Here is a 17,500-nt window from a genome sequence, read left to right on the forward strand (position 1 = left end):
CTGCTTAGCTTCCGAGATCGGACGAGATCGGGCGTGTTCAGGGTGGTATGGCCGTAAGCCATTATTGTGTGCAGAAAGGGGCCTTTTAAAGATGTCATGCCCTTGATTCTGGCTGAATTTTTGGACATGTGAATATGTCTCTATATGATAAAAAAAAAAAACATATGATCAAAAAATTGAAACAGCTTACAGCATTTGGTATTCCACAGGCAGTCTCCCATCCAAGTACTAACGAGGCCCGACCCTGCATAGCTTCCGAGATGGGACGAGATCGGGCGTGTTCAGGGTGGTATGGCCGTAAGCCATTATTGTGTGCAGAAAGGGGCCTTTTAAAGATGTCATGCCCTTGATTCTGGCTGAATTTTTGGACATGTGAATATGTCTCTCTATGATAAAAAAAAAACACATGATCAAAAAAATGAAACAGCTTACAGCATCTGGTATTCCACAGGCGGTCTCCCATCCAAGTACTAACCAGGCACGACACTGCTTAGTTTCCGAGATCGGACGAGATTGGACGAGTTCAGGGTGGTATGACCGTAAGCCATTATTGTGTGCAGAAAGGGGCCTTTTAAAGATGTCATGCCCTTGATTCTGGTTGAATTTTTGGACATGTGAATATGTCTCTATATGATAAAAAAAAACATGATCAAAAAAATGAAAAAGCTTACAGCACCTGGTATTCCCAGGCGGTCTCCCATCCAAGTACTAACCAGGCCTTACCCTGCTTAGCTTCTGAGATCGAACGAGATCGGGCGTGTTCAGAGTGGTATGGCCGTAAGCCATTATTGTCTGCAGACAGGGGCCTTTTAAAGATGTCATGCCCTTGATTCTGGCTGAATTTTTGGACATGTGAATATGTCTCTCTATGATAAAAAAAAAACATATGATCAAAAAAATAAAAAAAGCTTACAGCGTCTGGTATTCCCAGGCGTTCTCCCATCCAAGTACTAACCAGGCCCGACCCTGCTTAGCTTCCAAGATCGGACGAGTTCAGGGTGGTTTGGCCGTAAGCCATTATTGTGTGCAGAAAGGGGCCTTTTAAAGATGTCATGCCCTTGATTCTGGCTGAATTTTTGGACATGTGAATATGTCTCTCTATGATAAAAAAAAAACAAATGATCAAAAAAATGAAACAGCTTACAGCATCTGGTATTCCACAGGCGGTCTCCCATCCAAGTACTAACCAGGCACGACCCTGCTTAGTTTCCGAGATCGGACGAGATCGGACGAGTTCAGGGTGGTATGACCGTAAGCCATTATTGTGTGCAGAAAGGGGCCTTTTAAAGATGTCATGCCCTTGATTCTGGCTGAATTTTTGGACATGTGAATATGTCTCTATATGATAAAAAAAAAACATATGATCAAAAAAATGAAAAAGCTTACAGCACCTGGTATTCCCAGGCGGTCTCCCATCCAAGTACTAACCAGGCCCGACCCTGCTTAGCTTCCGAGATCGGACGAGATCGGGCGTGTTCAGGGTGGTATGGCCGTAAGCCATTATTGTATGCAGAAAGGGGCCTTTTAAAGATGTCATGCCCTTGATTCTGGCTGAATTTTTGGACATGTGAATATGTCTCTATATGATAAAAAAAAAACATATGATCAAAAAAATGAAAAAACTTACAGCACCTGGTATTCCCAGGCTGTCTCCCATCCAAGTACTAACCAGGCCCTACCCTGCTTAGCTTCCGATATCGGACGAGATCAGGCGTGTTTTTTTTTTTTTTTTATCTTTTATTATCAAAATTACAAAAACATTTATAATTCTTTCACATCATTTACAACAAATGCTATTACAATACATACACCCTCTAAATTAAACCTCCCCTCTGACGCAAACGGCACCCTAAAAACAATAAAAACATAGCATCAGAAAAAAAACTCAAACCACCCCTGATACCCCCAACTCATGACAACTCTTCTGAGTCCCTCCCCCAAAGCAAACACCCCTCTGAAAACAAACCACAAAAACATACAAAAACCCCACTGTATTCTCAAAAAACCACTGAGAAAAAAAAACCCACCAAATCAAATCACCCATTTTCCCCATGACCAAAAAAGAAGCCCTCGTACCAAAAAAACAAAAACAAAATAATTTAGACATCCCACATAATTCCCTCCTCATTTACTCTACACACATTCGCACCTTCCACAAACATTCTCACAAACTCACTCTCATTCGCTATGTACAACAATTTAAGATGTGCTTTCCATTCATTCACAAACATTCTCCACACATTCATTTTCTTACTTTCATACAGTGCATAATTCCTTCTGTTAAAAACCGCTTTTCTTGCAAAAGCCAAAATTATATTTATTACATTGTGATTTTTTTGTTTTGTTCCCACCCCCAACAACACCGACAATTCCCACCCCCTTTCATTCCAACACTCATTCTTACTGCATTTCCCTAACATTTCTCTTATTTTTCCCCAAAAATAAACCAATTCCCCACACGTAACAAACAAATGTATTAAATCCTCATCCGTACTTTCACATACACAACACTTTCTTTCATACCTCTCCTTATGGATCTGATGCAGGACGATGCAGGTGAAGATCCTCCTGTGCCTCAGTTTGAAATCTAGGTCAAATATTGCATGTGGTGTATGCGGAATGTTAATGTTCTTCCATATCATGTTGCTTGTTATGTCCGGGTATGTGTCTGTCCATTTTACTTCGGATGTGGGTTTCTGTATTCTATGTGTGATTGCGCACCTATACCAAATTTTTGTAGTGACATCTGTAATGTTGTGTTTCTTCTCCCCTAGGCACAGGGAGATCCCCCCCACATCGTCCTGCATCACTCCCTCCTTCTCTTTGATTAATTTTTCCCATTCGCTCGACAAAGACAATTTTACATTTGCAAACACTCTCTCAATCACATCCTTTCTGCACACACACCCTTTATTTTTTAAACCCCTCACCACCATTTGTAAATAAAAATCCCCCCCACAGTTCAGTAAATCCCTTATTCTAATATATCCCGCTTTCGACATAGCTTCACACTTAATTACCCTCTCCCCATTTTTAAAATACGGGCTCGAGAGGAAGGGCAGTCGTAGCACTGACCCTCTCGTTCCGCACTCTGGTACAGTCCAGGATGAAACCTGATACCACGCACTGAGTACTTCCTGGAAAAACCGTGGCAAGTGTTTAAATGAATCCGGGTTATTGATCTGGTACAGGTTGTCCTCGTTGTAGAGTCCAAAACTGCACAGATATTGTTTGAAGTGGTTTTTCCAAACTACGTTCCGGTTCTGGTCCATAAATTTGCCTATCAATTTGACTCTTAGTGCTACTTTTTTTGTAAGTAAATCAATCAAAGCTAGCCCCCCCTGATCTTTAGCCCCTATTATTGTTTTGTGAGCTATACTCGCTGCTTTGTTTTTCCAAATAAAGTCCCTAATGGTCTTTGAAATCTCCTTAAAGGCCCAGTCCGGAAGCGTACAAGTACTCAGCGCATGATTCACTTTGGACAACACGAGAGCATTTGTTACGGCTACCCTTCCTCTCAACAATAGACCCCTCGCTTTCCACAAATTCAATGTTTTTTTAATTTTACCCACCACCTCTTTCCATGTTACATCATCACATTCATTCTCATTTTTCCCCATATTCACTCCCAACACTTTTCTTCTCTCACACACCGTTTTAAATCCCCACTTATTAACTAGATTGGATTCCTTACCTAGTAACATAATTTCTGACTTATTTTCATTTACTTTTGCCCCAGATGCTCTTTCATAAGTTTGTACATGTTTTAATATCAATTCTATATCCTCCTCTCCTTTTACCATTATATTCACGTCATCTGCATACTGTATTATTTTTACGTTTTCCTTACCTATACCTTTTATGTTTACGTCTTCCGATATCAGTGCTGCCAGCGGCTCTGCTACCAAGCTGTACAACAGCGCTGACATCGGACATCCTTGTCTCACTGACCTTGATATTTTAAAAGAATCAGTTAGTTCCCCGTTACATTTTATCTTGCTTTCCGCTCCTGTATACAACATATTTATCCATTCTCTCATTCTCTCCCCGAATCCAAACTTCTCTAACACCTTCCCCATGAACCCGTGATCTACTCTGTCAAAAGCTTTATTTAAATCAATCCCTAGCCATATTCCCCCCTCCCCTTCCATATCCCTGACCGTCTGTTTTATTGAAATGATTGAGTCTGCTATGTCTCTGTTTGGTATACTGTATGATTGTGTTTGTTCTATGATTGTTCCTATTACCTCCCTGATTCTATTGGCTATTGTTTTCGCTATGATTTTGTAGTCTGTGTTGAGTAGGCTGATTGGTCTGTAGTTGTCCAGATTTTTATTGTCCCCCTTGTTTTTGTAAAAAATAGTAACCACCCCTTCCCCTAAACTTTTTGGTATATGTTTCACTTTTTCCATATATTTACTCAATTTGTTCACCAAGGGCACCAGCTGCTCTTTGAAAGCTTGGTAGAATTCCGCAGTTAGGCCATCGCTCCCAGGACTTTTGTTTTTGTTTAACCCCTCTAAAGCACTTCTGATTTCTCCCTCTGTAAACTCACAATCACACCACATTTTATCGTCCTCGCTTAGTTTTTTCTTTAAGGCACCCAAAGCTCTGTTCACACTCACGCTATCACACTCCTGTCTCGAAAACAGGCTTTCATAATAGCCCTTTACTATTTCTAAAATTCCCTTTTTATCTGTCACACTTTTACCTGCTTCATTTAATAAGTCGTTTATTTCTGTTCTTTTTTGTTTTTGTTTTTCCAGACCTAAAAAAAAGGCTGTACTCCTCTCCCCCTCATACATATATTGTATTTTACTCCTAATGGCTGCACCCCTACTCTTTTTAAGTTCAATCACTCCCAACTGTTCTTTTAAATGTATGTATTTTTCGACATCTACATTATCTACACTGTCAAGCGATGCTATTTCCTCACTTAGTTGTTTTCTCAAATTCTCTTCCTTTCTATTTTCTCTCCACTTTTTCTCTTTACTATAATTGATACACTTTTTTTTAATTCTGACTTTTACACTATCCCACCACACATTCATATCTTCACTCTCATTCCACTCATATCCCACATCATTCAACAATCTTTCCATACTTTTCACAAACATTCCATCATCCAGCAAGCTTGCATTAAAGCACCATATCCCTCCTTTACGTACATTCGTTTCTTTTCTAAACGTGATTTCTATTCCAGCGTGATCGCTCCACATATTAGTTTTATATTCAACTTCTTTAATCCACCTCACTACCTCGCATGTCACCAAAGCATAATCTATTCTAGATTGTTTTAATCTATTAAGTACAATTTGTCTCCTGGAGAACACCCTCTCCCATGGATGTAGCAATCTCCAAATATCAATGCATTGTTTCGTTATCATTATATCTTTAAGTGTCCCCCTGCTCACATCCCCCTTAAACACATTATTTTTTGACACATCGGTGGGTGTCATCGCCACATTAAAGTCACCGATTATTATACAATTCCTTTCCCACCATTTGCTTATTGCAATGAAGAATGTTTTCCTTTCTTTTTCTCCATTCGGTGCATATATATTTATGATTCTTATATTTTTCGTTTCATACACACAGTCTATTACTATTATTCTTCCTTCTTTGTCTCCATAAACCAAATTTACCCCTGTTACCCGACCCGTTTTGACTAAAACCGCCACTCCTCTCGCCCTCGACGTGCCATTGGAGCAGAAAATATGGCCCACAAAGTCTTTTTTTATGTCTTCCACCAGGGAATCATCCCACCTGGTCTCCTGCAGGCACAAAACGTCATTCTGCAAGGAAAGAATCGCATGTCTTTTTTCTTTGTTCCTTAGTCCATTCACGTTTATCGAAAATAAATTAAAGGCCATTATCATAAAAATAAAAACAAAAAAAACGGATTTACAGGGGTTATTGTCAGTCATTATTTGTCCTTACATTTCAATTTTTTCACCAACTTTTTTCGTTGTCCAAGACTTAGTCTTTTTTGCGCACTCGCCAGTTCACTCACATCCATTTGGCTGTCCGTTTCATTGGGACTGGTGCTTTTACCCGTATTATTTAGCGTGATTTTTCTCCCTCCCGCCTGTCCAACACCACTCTCAGGCATCTCCCTCCCCTCTGTGCTCATGCTTACCCCCGGGTCTTCTGCCACGTCCCTTCCGTCTCCTTTTTTCCCTCTCTCGCTCGTTTTTCGCTGCTTCTGCTGTCCTCCCTCTCCAGCCAGCTCCGGCGTCTCCATCTCGCACTCTGACGCCCGTTCTCCTCCGCTCTCTCCGCTCTGCTCCATTTCTCCGTCACTGTTCTCGTCTTCTCTGATCTCCTTCCTGCTTGCTCCGATCACCTCCTTCTCCTCCGCCTCTTCCTCGTACACCTCCTCCGCCTCGTCTTCATCCTCGTACACCTCCTCCACCTCGTTCTTGCTTTCCTCTCCGTTCTCACACTCACATTCATTTTCTCTTTTTTTACAGTTTGTGCATTTTGTGCTGTTCGCGCTGCACTCTCGCGCAAAGTGTCCCTGCACCCCACAGTTGTGGCACATAAATTCTGGACACTCTCTCAGGATGTGTCCCGGCTGGATGCACATCCTGCACACTTTTTGTTGTCTATCATGTATTACTCTAAAGTATTCGTTCCCCATCACAGTGTTAAACTTTGTGGAGTAAGGGAGTGACTGTACCTGGTCATTAAATCTGACCCGGACAAACCTCGTTCCGTCAGCTATCATTGTTCCAGGCCACATTCTGCGTTTTATTGGTGATGTCGGTTTCACTCCCCATCCCGTCAGCTTCCAAACTATTTCTTCATCTGTGATATACGCTGGCAGGTTTAAAAAAGACACCACCAGCTCATCATTATTTAGTTCTCTCGCCACGACTCTGGTCTCTCCGATTTTAAATCCATCCAGCAGCCTTTCCTTTCCTTTAATGTTGCTCACCGTCACCTCCAGTTTTTCAGGTCCCAGGGTTCTGCACGCCAGCAGGCCCCCACAGATCATTTTTATGTTGCTCATGACGTGATTTAGAGGAACTTTGTCTCCCACCATTTCAATGTTTAGTGTTAGTTTTCTCTCAAAAGACACTTTTGCTTCCTCTTTTTCTGCTCTCTCGCCACCTCTCCCATTCTCTTCGCATGCGGAGCAATCAGCCCGCCGCTCCTCTCTCTTCCTCTCTCTCCGTCATCCATTCCGTTCCCTGTTTCATTTGCCGTTTTCATCCGTCCTTTTTGTCCGTCGTTCTTCTCGTTGTCGTTTAATCCATTCCTTTGTTTCAGTGCCATGTTTGTTTGTTCACGTTGTTGTCCGTTCTCTTTTCCTTTTTCCATCTCTCCAGTCCGTGGTCCTGTCATCTTTGTGATCCGTCCGTGTGAGTTTGCTCGCGACATACGAGCAAACATTCACAAAAAACAAAAATTCTTCACAAAATTGTGGAAAAAAAACAGGAAAAAAAGGTGAAAAGAAAAACGATCCCCCTAACAGTCAGTGACTGCTGGGGGACATTCACTCACAATCTGAGGTATTTAAATAAATCCAAAGCGCATCCAAAAAACAAACAAATTAGTCCAGCTGTCCTGCTCAGTACTGACACGTCAGCTCTCCTTCAGCACCACACAAACTCTGACAGCAAAAGGGGCGTGTTAAGGGTGGTATGGCCGTAAGCCGTTATTGTGTGCAGAAAGGGGCCTTTTAAAGATGTCATGCCCTTGATTCTGGCTGAATTTTTGGACATGTGAATATGTCTCTATATGATAAAAAAAAAACATATGATCAAAAAAATGAAAAAGCTTACAGCACCTGGTATTCCCAGGCGGTCTCCCATCCAAGTACTAACCAGGCCCGACCCTGCTTAGCTTCCGAGATCGGACGAGATCGGGCGTGTTCAGGGTGGTATGGCCGTAAGCCATTGTTGTATGCAGAAAGGGGCCTTTTAAAGATGTCATGCCCTTGATTCTGGCTGAATCTTTGGACATGTGAATATGTCTCTATATGATAAAAAAAACACATGATCAAAAAAAATGAAAAAGCTTACAGCACCTGGTATTCCCAGGCGGTCTCCCATCCAAGTACTAACCAGGCCCGACCCTGCTTAGCTTCCGAGATCGGACGAGATCGGGCATGTTCAGGGTGGTATGGCCGTAAGCCATTATTGTGTGCAGAAAGGGGCCTTTTAAAGATGTCATGCCCTTGATTCTGGCTGAATTTTTGGACATGTGAATATGTCTCTATATGATAAAAAAAAACATATGATCAAACAAAATGAAAAAGCTTACAGCACCTGGTATTCCCAGGCGGTCTCCCATCAAAGTACTAACCAGGCCCGACCCTGCTTAGCTTCTGAGATCAGACGAGATCGGGCGTGTTCAGGGTGGTATGGCCGTAAGCCATTATTGTGTGCAGAAAGGGGCCTTTTAAAGATGTCATGCCCTTGATTCTGCCTGAATTTTTGGACATGTGAATATGTCTCTATATGATAAAAAAAAACATATGATCAAAAAAATGAAAAAGCTTACAGCACCTGGTATTCCCAGGCGGTCTCCCATCCAAGTACTAACCAGGCCAGACGCTGCTTAGCTTCCGAGATCGGACAAGTTCAGGGTGGTATGTCCTTAAGCCATTATTGTGTGCAGAAAGGGGCCTTTTAAAGATGTCATGCCCTTGATTCTGGCTGAATTTTTGGACATGTGAATATGTCTCTATATGATAAAAAAAAAACATATGATCAAAAAAATGAAAAAGCTTACAGCACCTGGTATTCCCAGGCGGTCTCCCATCCAAGTCCTAACCAGGCCCCACCATGCTTACCTTCCGAGATCGGACGAGTTCAGGGTTGTATGGCCGTAAGCCATTATTGTGTGCAGAAAGGGGCCTTTTAAAGATGTCATGCCCTTGATTCTGGCTGAATTTTTGGACATGTGAATATGTCTCTATATGATAAAAAAAAAACATATGATCAAAAAAATGAAAAACCTTAAAGCACCTGGTATTCCCAGTTGGTCTCCCATCCAAGTACTAACCAGGCACGACCCTGCTTAGCTTCCGAGATCGGGCGTGTTAAGGGTGGTATGGCCGTAAGTCATTAGTGTGTGCAGAAAGGGGCCTTTTAAAGATGTCATGCCCTTGATTCTGGCTGAATTTTTGGACATGTGAATATGTCTCTATATGATAAAAAAAAAACATATGATCAAAAAAATGAAAAAGCTTACAGCACCTGGTATTCCCAGGCGGTCTCCCATCCAAGTACTATCCAGGCCCGACCCTGCTTAGCTTCCGAGATCGGACGAGATCGGGCGTGTTCAGGGTGGTATGGCCGTAAGCCATTATTGTGTGCAGACAGGAGCCTTTTAAAGATGTCATGCCCTTGATTCTGGCTGAATTTTTGGACATGTGAATATGTCTCTATCTGATCAAAAAAAACACATGATCAAAAAAATGAAAAAGCTTACAGCACCTGGTATTCCCAGGCGGTCTCACATCCAAGTACTAACCAGGCCCGACCCTGCTTAGCTTCCGAGATCAGACGAGATCGGCGTGTTCAGGGTGTTATGGCCGTAAGCCATTATTGTGTGCAGAAAGGGGCCTTTTAAAGATGTCATGCCCTTGATTCTGGCTGAATTTTTGGACATGTGAATATGTCTCTCTATGATAAAAAAAAACATATGATCAAAAAAATGAAAAAGCTTACAGCACCTGGTATTCCCAGGCGGTCTCCCATCCAAGTACTAACCAGGCCCGACCCTGCTTAGTTTCTGAGATCAGACAAGATCGGGCGTGTTCAGGGTGGTATGGCCGTAAGCCATTATTGTGTGCAGACAGGGGCCTTTTAAACATGTCATGCCCTTGATTCTGCCTGAATTTTTGGACATGTGAATATGTCTCTATATGATAAAAAAAAAAAACATATGATCAAAAAAATGAAAAAGCTTACAGCACATGGTATTCCCAGGCGGTCTCCCATCCAAGTACTAACCAGGTCCGATCCTGCATAGCTTCTGAGATCGGACGAGATCGGGCGTGTTTTTTTTTTTTTTTTTATCTTTTATTATCAAAATTACAAAAACATTTATAATTCTTTCACATCATTTACAACAAATGCTATTACAATACATACACCCTCTAAATTAAACCTCCCCTCTGACGCAAACGGCACCCTAAAAACAATAAAAACATAGCATCAGAAAAAAAACTCAAACCACCCCTGATACCCCCAACTCATGACAACTCTTCTGAGTCCCTCCCCCAAAGCAAACACCCCTCTGAAAACAAACCACAAAAACATAGAAAAACCCCACAGTATTCTCAAAAAACCACTGAGAAAAAAAAAACCCAAATCAAATCACCCATTTTCCCCATGACCAAAAAAGAAGCCCTCGTACCAAAAAAACCAAAAACAAAATAATTTAGACATCCCACATAATTCCCTCCTCGTTTACTCTACACACATTCGCACCTTCCACAAACATTCTCACAAACTCACTCTCATTCGCTATGTACAGCAATTTAAGATGTGCTTTCCATTCATTCACAAACATTCTCCACACATTCATTTTCTTACTTTCATACAGTGCATATTTCCTCCTGTTAAAAACCGCTTTTCTTGCAAAAGGTAAAATTATATTCATTACATTGTGATTTTTTTGTTTTGTTCCCAGCCCCAACAACACCGACAATTCCCACCCCCTTTCATTCCAACACTCATTCTTACTGCATTTCCCCAACATTTCTCTTATTTTTCCCCAAAAATAAACCAATTCCCCACACGTAACAAACAAATGTATTAAATCCTCATCCGTACTTTCACATACACAACACTTTCTTTCATACCTCTCCTTATGGATCTGATGCAGGACGATGCAGGTGAAGATCCTCCTGTGCCTCAGTTTGAAATCTAGGTCAAATATTGCATGTGGTGTATGCGGAATGTTAATGTTCTTCCATATCATGTTGCTTGTTATGTCCGGGTATGTGTCTGTCCATTTTACTTCGGATGTGGGTTTCTGTATTCTATGTGTGATTGCGCATCTATACCAAATTTTTGTAGTGACATCTATAATGTTGTGTTTCTTCTCCCCTAGGCACAGGGAGATCCCCCCCACATCGTCCCGCATCACTCCCTCCTTCTCTTTGATTAATTTTTCCCATTCGCTCGACAAAGACAATTTTACATTTGCAAACACTCCCTTAATCACATCCTTTCTGCACACACACCCTTTATTTTTTAAACCCCTCACCACCATTTGTAAATCAAAATCCCCCCCACAGTTCAGTAAATCCCTTATTCTAATATATCCCGCTTTCGACATAGCTTCACACTTAATTACCCTCTCCCCATTTTTAAAATACGGGCTCGAGAGGAAGGGCAGTCGTAGCACTGACCCTCTCGTTCCGCACTCTGGTACAGTCCAGGATGAAACCTGATACCACGCACTGAGTACTTCCTGGAAAAACCGTGGCAAGTGTTTAAATGAATCCGGGTTATTGATCTGGTACAGGTTGTCCTCGTTGTAGAGTCCAAAACTGCACAGATATTGTTTGAAGTGATTTTTCCAAACTACGTTCCGGTTCTGGTCCATAAATTTGCCTATCAATTTGACTCTTAGTGCTACTTTTTTTGTAAGTAAATCAATCAAAGCTAGCCCCCCCTGATCTTTAGCCCCTATTATTGTTTTGTGAGCTATACTCGCTGCTTTGTTTTTCCAAATAAAGTCCCTAATGGTCTTTGAAATCTCCTTAAAGGCCCAGTCCGGAAGCGTACAAGTACTCAGCGCATGATTCACTTTGGACAACACGAGAGCATTTGTTACGGCTACCCTTCCTCTCAACAATAGACCCCTCGCTTTCCACAAATTCAATGTTTTTTTAATTTTACCCACCACCCCTTTCCATGTTACATCATCACATTCATTCTCATTTTTCCCCATATTCACTCCCAACACTTTTCTTCTCTCACACACCGTTTTAAATCCCCACTTATTAACTAGATTGGATTCCTTACCTAGTAACATAATTTCTGACTTATTTTCATTTACTTTTGCCCCAGATGCTCTTTCATAAGTTTGTACATGTTTTAATATCAATTCTATATCCTCCTCTCCTTTTACCATTATATTCACGTCATCTGCATACTGTATTATTTTTACGTTTTCCTTACCTATACCTTTTATGTTTACGTCTTCCGATATCAGTGCTGCCAGCGGCTCTGCTACCAAGCTGTACAACAGCGCTGACATCGGACATCCTTGTCTCACTGACCTTGATATTTTAAAAGAATCAGTTAGTTCCCCGTTACATTTTATCTTGCTTTCCGCTCCTGTATACAACATATTTATCCATTCTCTCATTCTCTCCCCGAATCCAAACTTCTCTAACACCTTCCCCATGAACCCGTGATCTACTCTGTCAAAAGCTTTATTTAAATCAATCCCTAGCCATATTCCCCCCTCCCCTTCCATATCCCTGACCGTCTGTTTTATTGAAATGATTGAGTCTGCTATGTCTCTGTTTGGTATACTGTATGATTGTGTTTGTTCTATGATTGTTCCTATTACCTCCCTGATTCTATTGGCTATTGTTTTCGCTATGATTTTGTAGTCTGTGTTGAGTAGGCTGATTGGTCTGTAGTTGTCCAGATTTTTATTGTCCCCCTTGTTTTTGTAAAAAATAGTAACCACCCCTTCCCCTAAACTTTTTGGTATATGTTTCACTTTTTCCATATATTTACTCAATTTGTTCACCAAGGGCACCAGCTGCTCTTTGAAAGCTTGGTAGAATTCCGCAGTTAGGCCATCGCTCCCAGGACTTTTGTTTTTGTTTAACCCCTCTAAAGCACTTCTGATTTCTCCCTCTGTAAACTCACAATCACACCACATTTTATCGTCCTCGCTTAGTTTTTTCTTTAAGGCACCCAAAGCTCTGTTCACACTCACGCTATCACACTCCTGTCTCGAAAACAGGCTTTCATAATAGCCCTTTACTATTTCTAAAATTCCCTTTTTATCTGTCACACTTTTACCTGCTTCATTTAATAATTCGTTTATTTCTGTTCTTTTTTGTTTTTGTTTTTCCAGACCTAAAAAAAAGGCTGTACTCCTCTCCCCCTCATACATATATTGTATTTTACTCCTAATGGCTGCACCCCTACTCTTTTTAAGTTCAATCACTGCCAACTGTTCTTTTAAATGTATGTATTTTTCGACACCTACATTATCTACACTGTCAAGCGATGTTATTTCCTCACTTAGTTGTTTTCTCAAATTCTCTTCCTTTCTATTTTCTCTCCACTTTTTCTCTTTACTATAATTGATACACTTTTTTTTAATTCTGACTTTTACACTATCCCACCACACATTCATATCTTCACTCTCATTCCACTCATATCCCACATCATTCAACAATCTTTCCATACTTTTCACAAACATTCCATCATCCAGAAAGCTTGCATTAAAGCACCATATCCCTCCTTTACGTACATTCGTTTCTTTTCTAAACGTGATTTCTATTCCAGCGTGATCGCTCCACATATTAGTTTTATATTCAACTTCTTTAATCCACCTCACTACCTCGCATGTCACCAAAGCATAATCTATTCTAGATTGTTTTAATCTATTTAGTACAATTTGTCTCCTGGAGAACACCCTCTCCCATGGATGTAGCAATCGCCAAATATCAATGCATTATTTCGTTATCAATATATCTTTAAGTGTCCCCCTGCTCACATCCCCCTTAAACACATTATTTTTTGACACATCGGTGGGTGTCATCGCCACATTAAAGTCACCGATTATTATACAATTCCTTTCCCACCATTTGCTTATTGCAATGAAGAATGTTTTCCTTTCTTTTTCTCCATTCGGTGCATATATATTTATGATTCTTATATTATTCGTTTCATACACACAGTCTATTACTATTATTCTTCCTTCTTTGTCTCCATAAACCAAATTTACCCCTGTTACCCGACCCGTTTTGACTAAAACCGCCACTCCTCTCGCCCTCGACGTGCCATTGGAGCAGAAAATATGGCCCACAAAGTCTTTTTTTATGTCTTCCACCAGGGAATCATCCCACCTGGTCTCCTGCAGGCACAAAACGTCATTCTGCAAGGAAAGAATCGCATGTCTTTTTTCTTTGTTCCTTAGTCCATTCACGTTTATCGAAAATAAATTAAAGGCCATTATCATAAAAATAAAAACAAAAAAAACGGATTTACAGGGGTTATTGTCAGTCATTATTTGTCCTTACATTTCAATTTTTTCACCAACTTTTTTCGTTGTCCAAGACTTAGTCTTTTTTGCGCACTCGCCAGTTCACTCACATCCATTTCGCTGTCCGTTTCATTGGGACTGGTGCTTTTACCCGTATTATTTAGCGTGATTTTTCTCCCTCCCGCCTGTCCAACACCACTCTCAGGCATCTCCCTCCCCTCTGTGCTCATGCTTACCCCCGGGTCTTCTGCCACGTCCCTTCCGTCTCCTTTTTTCCCTCTCTCGCTCGTTTTTCGCTGCTTCTGCTGTCCTCCCTCTCCAGCCAGCTCCGGCGTCTCCAGCTCGCACTCTGACGCCCGTTCTCCTCCGCTCTCTCCGCTCTGCTCCATTTCTCCGTCACTGTTCTCGTCTTCTCTGATCTCCTTCCTGCTTGCTCCGATCACCTCCTTCTCCTCCGCCTCCTCCTCGTACACCTCCTCCGCCTCGTCTTCATCCTCGTACACCTCCTCCACCTCGTTCTTGCTTTCCTCTCCGTTCTCACACTCACATTCATTTTCTCTTTTTTTACAGTTTGTGCATTTTGTGCTGTTCGCGCTGCACTCTCGCGCAAAGTGTCCCTGCACCCCACAGTTGTGGCACATAAATTCTGGACACTCTCTCAGGATGTGTCCCGGCTGGATGCACATCCTGCACACTTTTTGTTGTCTATCATGTATTACTCTAAAGTATTCGTTCCCCATCACAGTGTTAAACTTTGTGGAGTAAGGGAGTGACTGTACCTGGTCATTAAATCTGACCCGGACAAACCTCGTTCCGTCAGCTATCATTGTTCCAGGCCACATTCTGCGTTTTATTGGTGATGTCGGTTTCACTCCCCATCCCGTCAGCTTCCAAACTATTTCTTCATCTGTGATATACGCTGGCAGGTTTAAAAAAGACACCACCAGCTCATCATTATTTAGTTCTCTCGCCACGACTCTGGTCTCTCCGATTTTAAATCCATCCAGCAGCCTTTCCTTTCCTTTAATGTTGCTCACCGTCACCTCCAGTTTTTCAGGTCCCAGGGTTCTGCACGCCAGCAGGCCCCCACAGATCATTTTTATGTTGCTCATGACGTGATTTAGAGGAACTTTGTCTCCCACCATTTCAATGTTTAGTGTTAGTTTTCTCTCAAAAGACACTTTTGCTTCCTCTTTTTCTGCTCTCTCGCCACCTCTCCCATTCTCTGCATGCGGAGCATTCAGCCCGCTGCTCCTCTCTCTTCCTCTCTCTCCGTCATCCATTCCGTTCCCTGTTTCATTTGCCGTTTTCATCCGTCCTTTTTGTCCGTCGTTCTTCTCGTTGTCGTTTAATCCATTCCTTTGTTTCAGTGCCATGTTTGTTTGTTCACGTTGTTGTCCGTTCTCTTTTCCTTTTTCCATCTCTCCAGTCCGTGGTCCTGTCATCTTTGTGATCCGTCCGTGTGAGTTTGCTCGCGACATACGAGCAAACATTCACAAAAAACAAAAATTCTTCACAAAATTGTGGAAAAAAAACAGGAAAAAAAGGTGAAAAGAAAAACGATCCCCCTAACAGTCAGTGACTGCTGGGGGACATTCACTTACAATCTGAGGTATTTAAATAAATCCAAAGCGCATCCAAAAAACAAACAAATTAGTCCAGCTGTCCTGCTCAGTACTGACACGTCAGCTCTCCTTCAGCACCACACAAACTCTGACAGCAAAAGGGGCGTGTTCAGGGTGGTATGGCCGTAAGCTGTTATTGTGTGCAGAAAGGGGCCTTTTAAAGATGTCATGCCCTTGATTCTGGCTGAATTTTTGGACATGTGAATATGTCTCTATATGATAAAAAAAAAACATATGATCAAAAAAATGAAAAAGCTTACAGCACCTGGTATTCCCAGGCGGTCTCCCATCCAAGTACTAACCAGGCCCGACCCTGCTTTGCTTCCGAGATCAGACAAGTTCAGGGTGGTATGTCCTTAAGCCATTATTGTGTGCAGAAAGGGGCCTTTTAAAGAAGTCATGCCCTTGATTCTGGCTGAATTTTTGGACATGTGAATATGTCTCTCTATGATAAAAAAAAAACATATGATCAAAAAAATGAAAAAGCTTATAGCACCTGGTATTCCCAGGCGGTCTCCCATCCAAGTACTAACCAGGCCCGACCCTGCTTAGCTTCCGAGATCGGACGAGATCGGGCGTGTTCAGGGTGTTATGGCCATAAGTCATTATTGCGTGCAGACAGGGGCCTTTTAAAGATGTCATGCCCTTGATTCTGGCTGAATTTTTGGACATGTGAATATGTCTCTCTATGATAAAAAAAAAAACATATGATCAAAAAAATGAAAAAGCTTACAGCACCTGGTATTCCCAGGCGGTCTCCCATCCAAGTACTAACCAGGCCCAACCCTGCTTAGCTTCCAAGATCTGACGAGTTCAGGGTGGTATGGCCGTAAGCCATTATTGTGTGCAGAAATGGGCCTTTTAAAGATGTCATGCCCTTGATTCTGGCTGAATTTTTGGACATGTGAATATGTCTCTATATGATAAAAAAAACATATCATCAAAAAAATGAAAAAGCTTACAGCACCTGGTATTCCCAGGCTGTCTCCCATCCAAGTACTAACCAGGCCCGACCCTGTTTAGCTTCCGAGATCGGACGAGAACGGGCGTGTTCAGGATGGTATGGCCATAAGCTGTTATTGTGTGCAGAAAGGGGCCTTTTAAAGATGTCATGCCCTTGATTCTGGCTGAATTTTTGGACATGTGAATATGTCTCTATATGATAAAAAAAAAAACGTATGATCAAAAAAATGAAAAAGCTTACAGCACCTGGTATTCCCAGGCTGTCTCCCATCCAAGTACTAACCTGGCCCGACCCTGCTTACCTTCTGAGATCGGACGAGTTCAGGGTTGTATGGCCGTAAGCCATTATTGTGTGCAGAAAGGGGCCTTTTAAAGATGTCATGCCCTTGATTCTGGCTGAATTTTTGGACATGTGAATATGTCTCTATATGATAAAAAAAAACATATGATCAAAAAAATGAAAAAGCTTACAGCACCTGGTATTCCCAGGCGGTCTCCCATCTAAGTACTAACCAGGCCCGACCCTGCTTAGCTTCCGAGATCGGACGAGTTCAGGGTGGTATGGCCGTAAGCCATTATTGTGTGCAGAAATGGGCCTTAAAGATGTCATTCCCTTGATTCTGGCTGAATTTTTGGACATGTGAATATGTCTCTATATGGTAAAAAAAAAACATATGATCAAAAAAATGAAAAAGCTTACAGCACCGGGT

At 41.8% G+C, this 17,500-nt stretch overlaps 12 non-coding genes and 10 pseudogenes across 12 annotated transcripts in view; all 22 read right to left on the minus strand.

The window, feature by feature from the left end:
- Window positions 1-59, minus strand: part of LOC132969388 (5S ribosomal RNA) — a 119-nt gene extending 60 nt beyond the window's left edge. Inside the window, exon 1 of the ribosomal RNA XR_009671670.1 lies at window positions 1-59. This exon is cut by the window's left edge and continues 60 nt beyond it. This is a non-coding gene — a ribosomal RNA (5S ribosomal RNA).
- A 124-nt stretch (window positions 60-183) lies between these two features.
- Window positions 184-303, minus strand: LOC132969129 (5S ribosomal RNA; annotated as a pseudogene).
- Window positions 304-425: 122 nt separating this feature from the next.
- LOC132969112 (5S ribosomal RNA) lies at window positions 426-545 on the minus strand (annotated as a pseudogene).
- Window positions 546-664: 119 nt separating this feature from the next.
- Window positions 665-783, minus strand: LOC132969368 (5S ribosomal RNA). The gene has a single exon (XR_009671651.1). It is a non-coding gene; the product is annotated as a 5S ribosomal RNA (ribosomal RNA).
- A 123-nt stretch (window positions 784-906) lies between these two features.
- Window positions 907-1,015, minus strand: LOC132969142 (5S ribosomal RNA; annotated as a pseudogene).
- Window positions 1,016-1,137: 122 nt separating this feature from the next.
- On the minus strand, window positions 1,138-1,257 carry LOC132969582 (5S ribosomal RNA; annotated as a pseudogene).
- Window positions 1,258-1,379: 122 nt separating this feature from the next.
- Window positions 1,380-1,498, minus strand: LOC132969628 (5S ribosomal RNA). Its single transcript, XR_009671752.1, has one exon. It is a non-coding gene; the product is annotated as a 5S ribosomal RNA (ribosomal RNA).
- Window positions 1,499-7,783: 6,285 nt separating this feature from the next.
- LOC132969120 (5S ribosomal RNA) lies at window positions 7,784-7,902 on the minus strand. Its single transcript, XR_009671460.1, has one exon. It is a non-coding gene; the product is annotated as a 5S ribosomal RNA (ribosomal RNA).
- A 121-nt stretch (window positions 7,903-8,023) lies between these two features.
- Window positions 8,024-8,142, minus strand: LOC132969530 (5S ribosomal RNA). The gene has a single exon (XR_009671743.1). It is a non-coding gene; the product is annotated as a 5S ribosomal RNA (ribosomal RNA).
- Window positions 8,143-8,264: 122 nt separating this feature from the next.
- Window positions 8,265-8,383, minus strand: LOC132969226 (5S ribosomal RNA). The gene has a single exon (XR_009671517.1). It is a non-coding gene; the product is annotated as a 5S ribosomal RNA (ribosomal RNA).
- Window positions 8,384-8,735: 352 nt separating this feature from the next.
- On the minus strand, window positions 8,736-8,844 carry LOC132969107 (5S ribosomal RNA; annotated as a pseudogene).
- Window positions 8,845-8,966: 122 nt separating this feature from the next.
- Window positions 8,967-9,075, minus strand: LOC132969074 (5S ribosomal RNA; annotated as a pseudogene).
- Window positions 9,076-9,197: 122 nt separating this feature from the next.
- On the minus strand, window positions 9,198-9,316 carry LOC132969248 (5S ribosomal RNA). Its single transcript, XR_009671537.1, has one exon. It is a non-coding gene; the product is annotated as a 5S ribosomal RNA (ribosomal RNA).
- A 121-nt stretch (window positions 9,317-9,437) lies between these two features.
- Window positions 9,438-9,555, minus strand: LOC132969463 (5S ribosomal RNA). The gene has a single exon (XR_009671730.1). It is a non-coding gene; the product is annotated as a 5S ribosomal RNA (ribosomal RNA).
- A 121-nt stretch (window positions 9,556-9,676) lies between these two features.
- On the minus strand, window positions 9,677-9,795 carry LOC132969404 (5S ribosomal RNA). The gene has a single exon (XR_009671685.1). It is a non-coding gene; the product is annotated as a 5S ribosomal RNA (ribosomal RNA).
- A 6,285-nt stretch (window positions 9,796-16,080) lies between these two features.
- LOC132969124 (5S ribosomal RNA) lies at window positions 16,081-16,189 on the minus strand (annotated as a pseudogene).
- Window positions 16,190-16,311: 122 nt separating this feature from the next.
- LOC132969338 (5S ribosomal RNA) lies at window positions 16,312-16,430 on the minus strand. Its single transcript, XR_009671623.1, has one exon. It is a non-coding gene; the product is annotated as a 5S ribosomal RNA (ribosomal RNA).
- Window positions 16,431-16,553: 123 nt separating this feature from the next.
- LOC132969589 (5S ribosomal RNA) lies at window positions 16,554-16,662 on the minus strand (annotated as a pseudogene).
- Window positions 16,663-16,782: 120 nt separating this feature from the next.
- Window positions 16,783-16,901, minus strand: LOC132969422 (5S ribosomal RNA). Its single transcript, XR_009671702.1, has one exon. It is a non-coding gene; the product is annotated as a 5S ribosomal RNA (ribosomal RNA).
- A 123-nt stretch (window positions 16,902-17,024) lies between these two features.
- LOC132969088 (5S ribosomal RNA) lies at window positions 17,025-17,133 on the minus strand (annotated as a pseudogene).
- Window positions 17,134-17,254: 121 nt separating this feature from the next.
- On the minus strand, window positions 17,255-17,363 carry LOC132969514 (5S ribosomal RNA; annotated as a pseudogene).
- A 120-nt stretch (window positions 17,364-17,483) lies between these two features.
- Window positions 17,484-17,500, minus strand: part of LOC132969396 (5S ribosomal RNA) — a 119-nt gene continuing 102 nt past the window's right edge. Inside the window, exon 1 of the ribosomal RNA XR_009671678.1 lies at window positions 17,484-17,500. This exon is cut by the window's right edge and continues 102 nt beyond it. This is a non-coding gene — a ribosomal RNA (5S ribosomal RNA).

This window comes from Labrus mixtus, unplaced genomic scaffold (assembly GCF_963584025.1).
Source record: "Labrus mixtus unplaced genomic scaffold, fLabMix1.1 SCAFFOLD_68, whole genome shotgun sequence".
In the NCBI taxonomy this organism is placed as follows: Eukaryota; Metazoa; Chordata; class Actinopteri; order Labriformes; family Labridae; genus Labrus; species Labrus mixtus.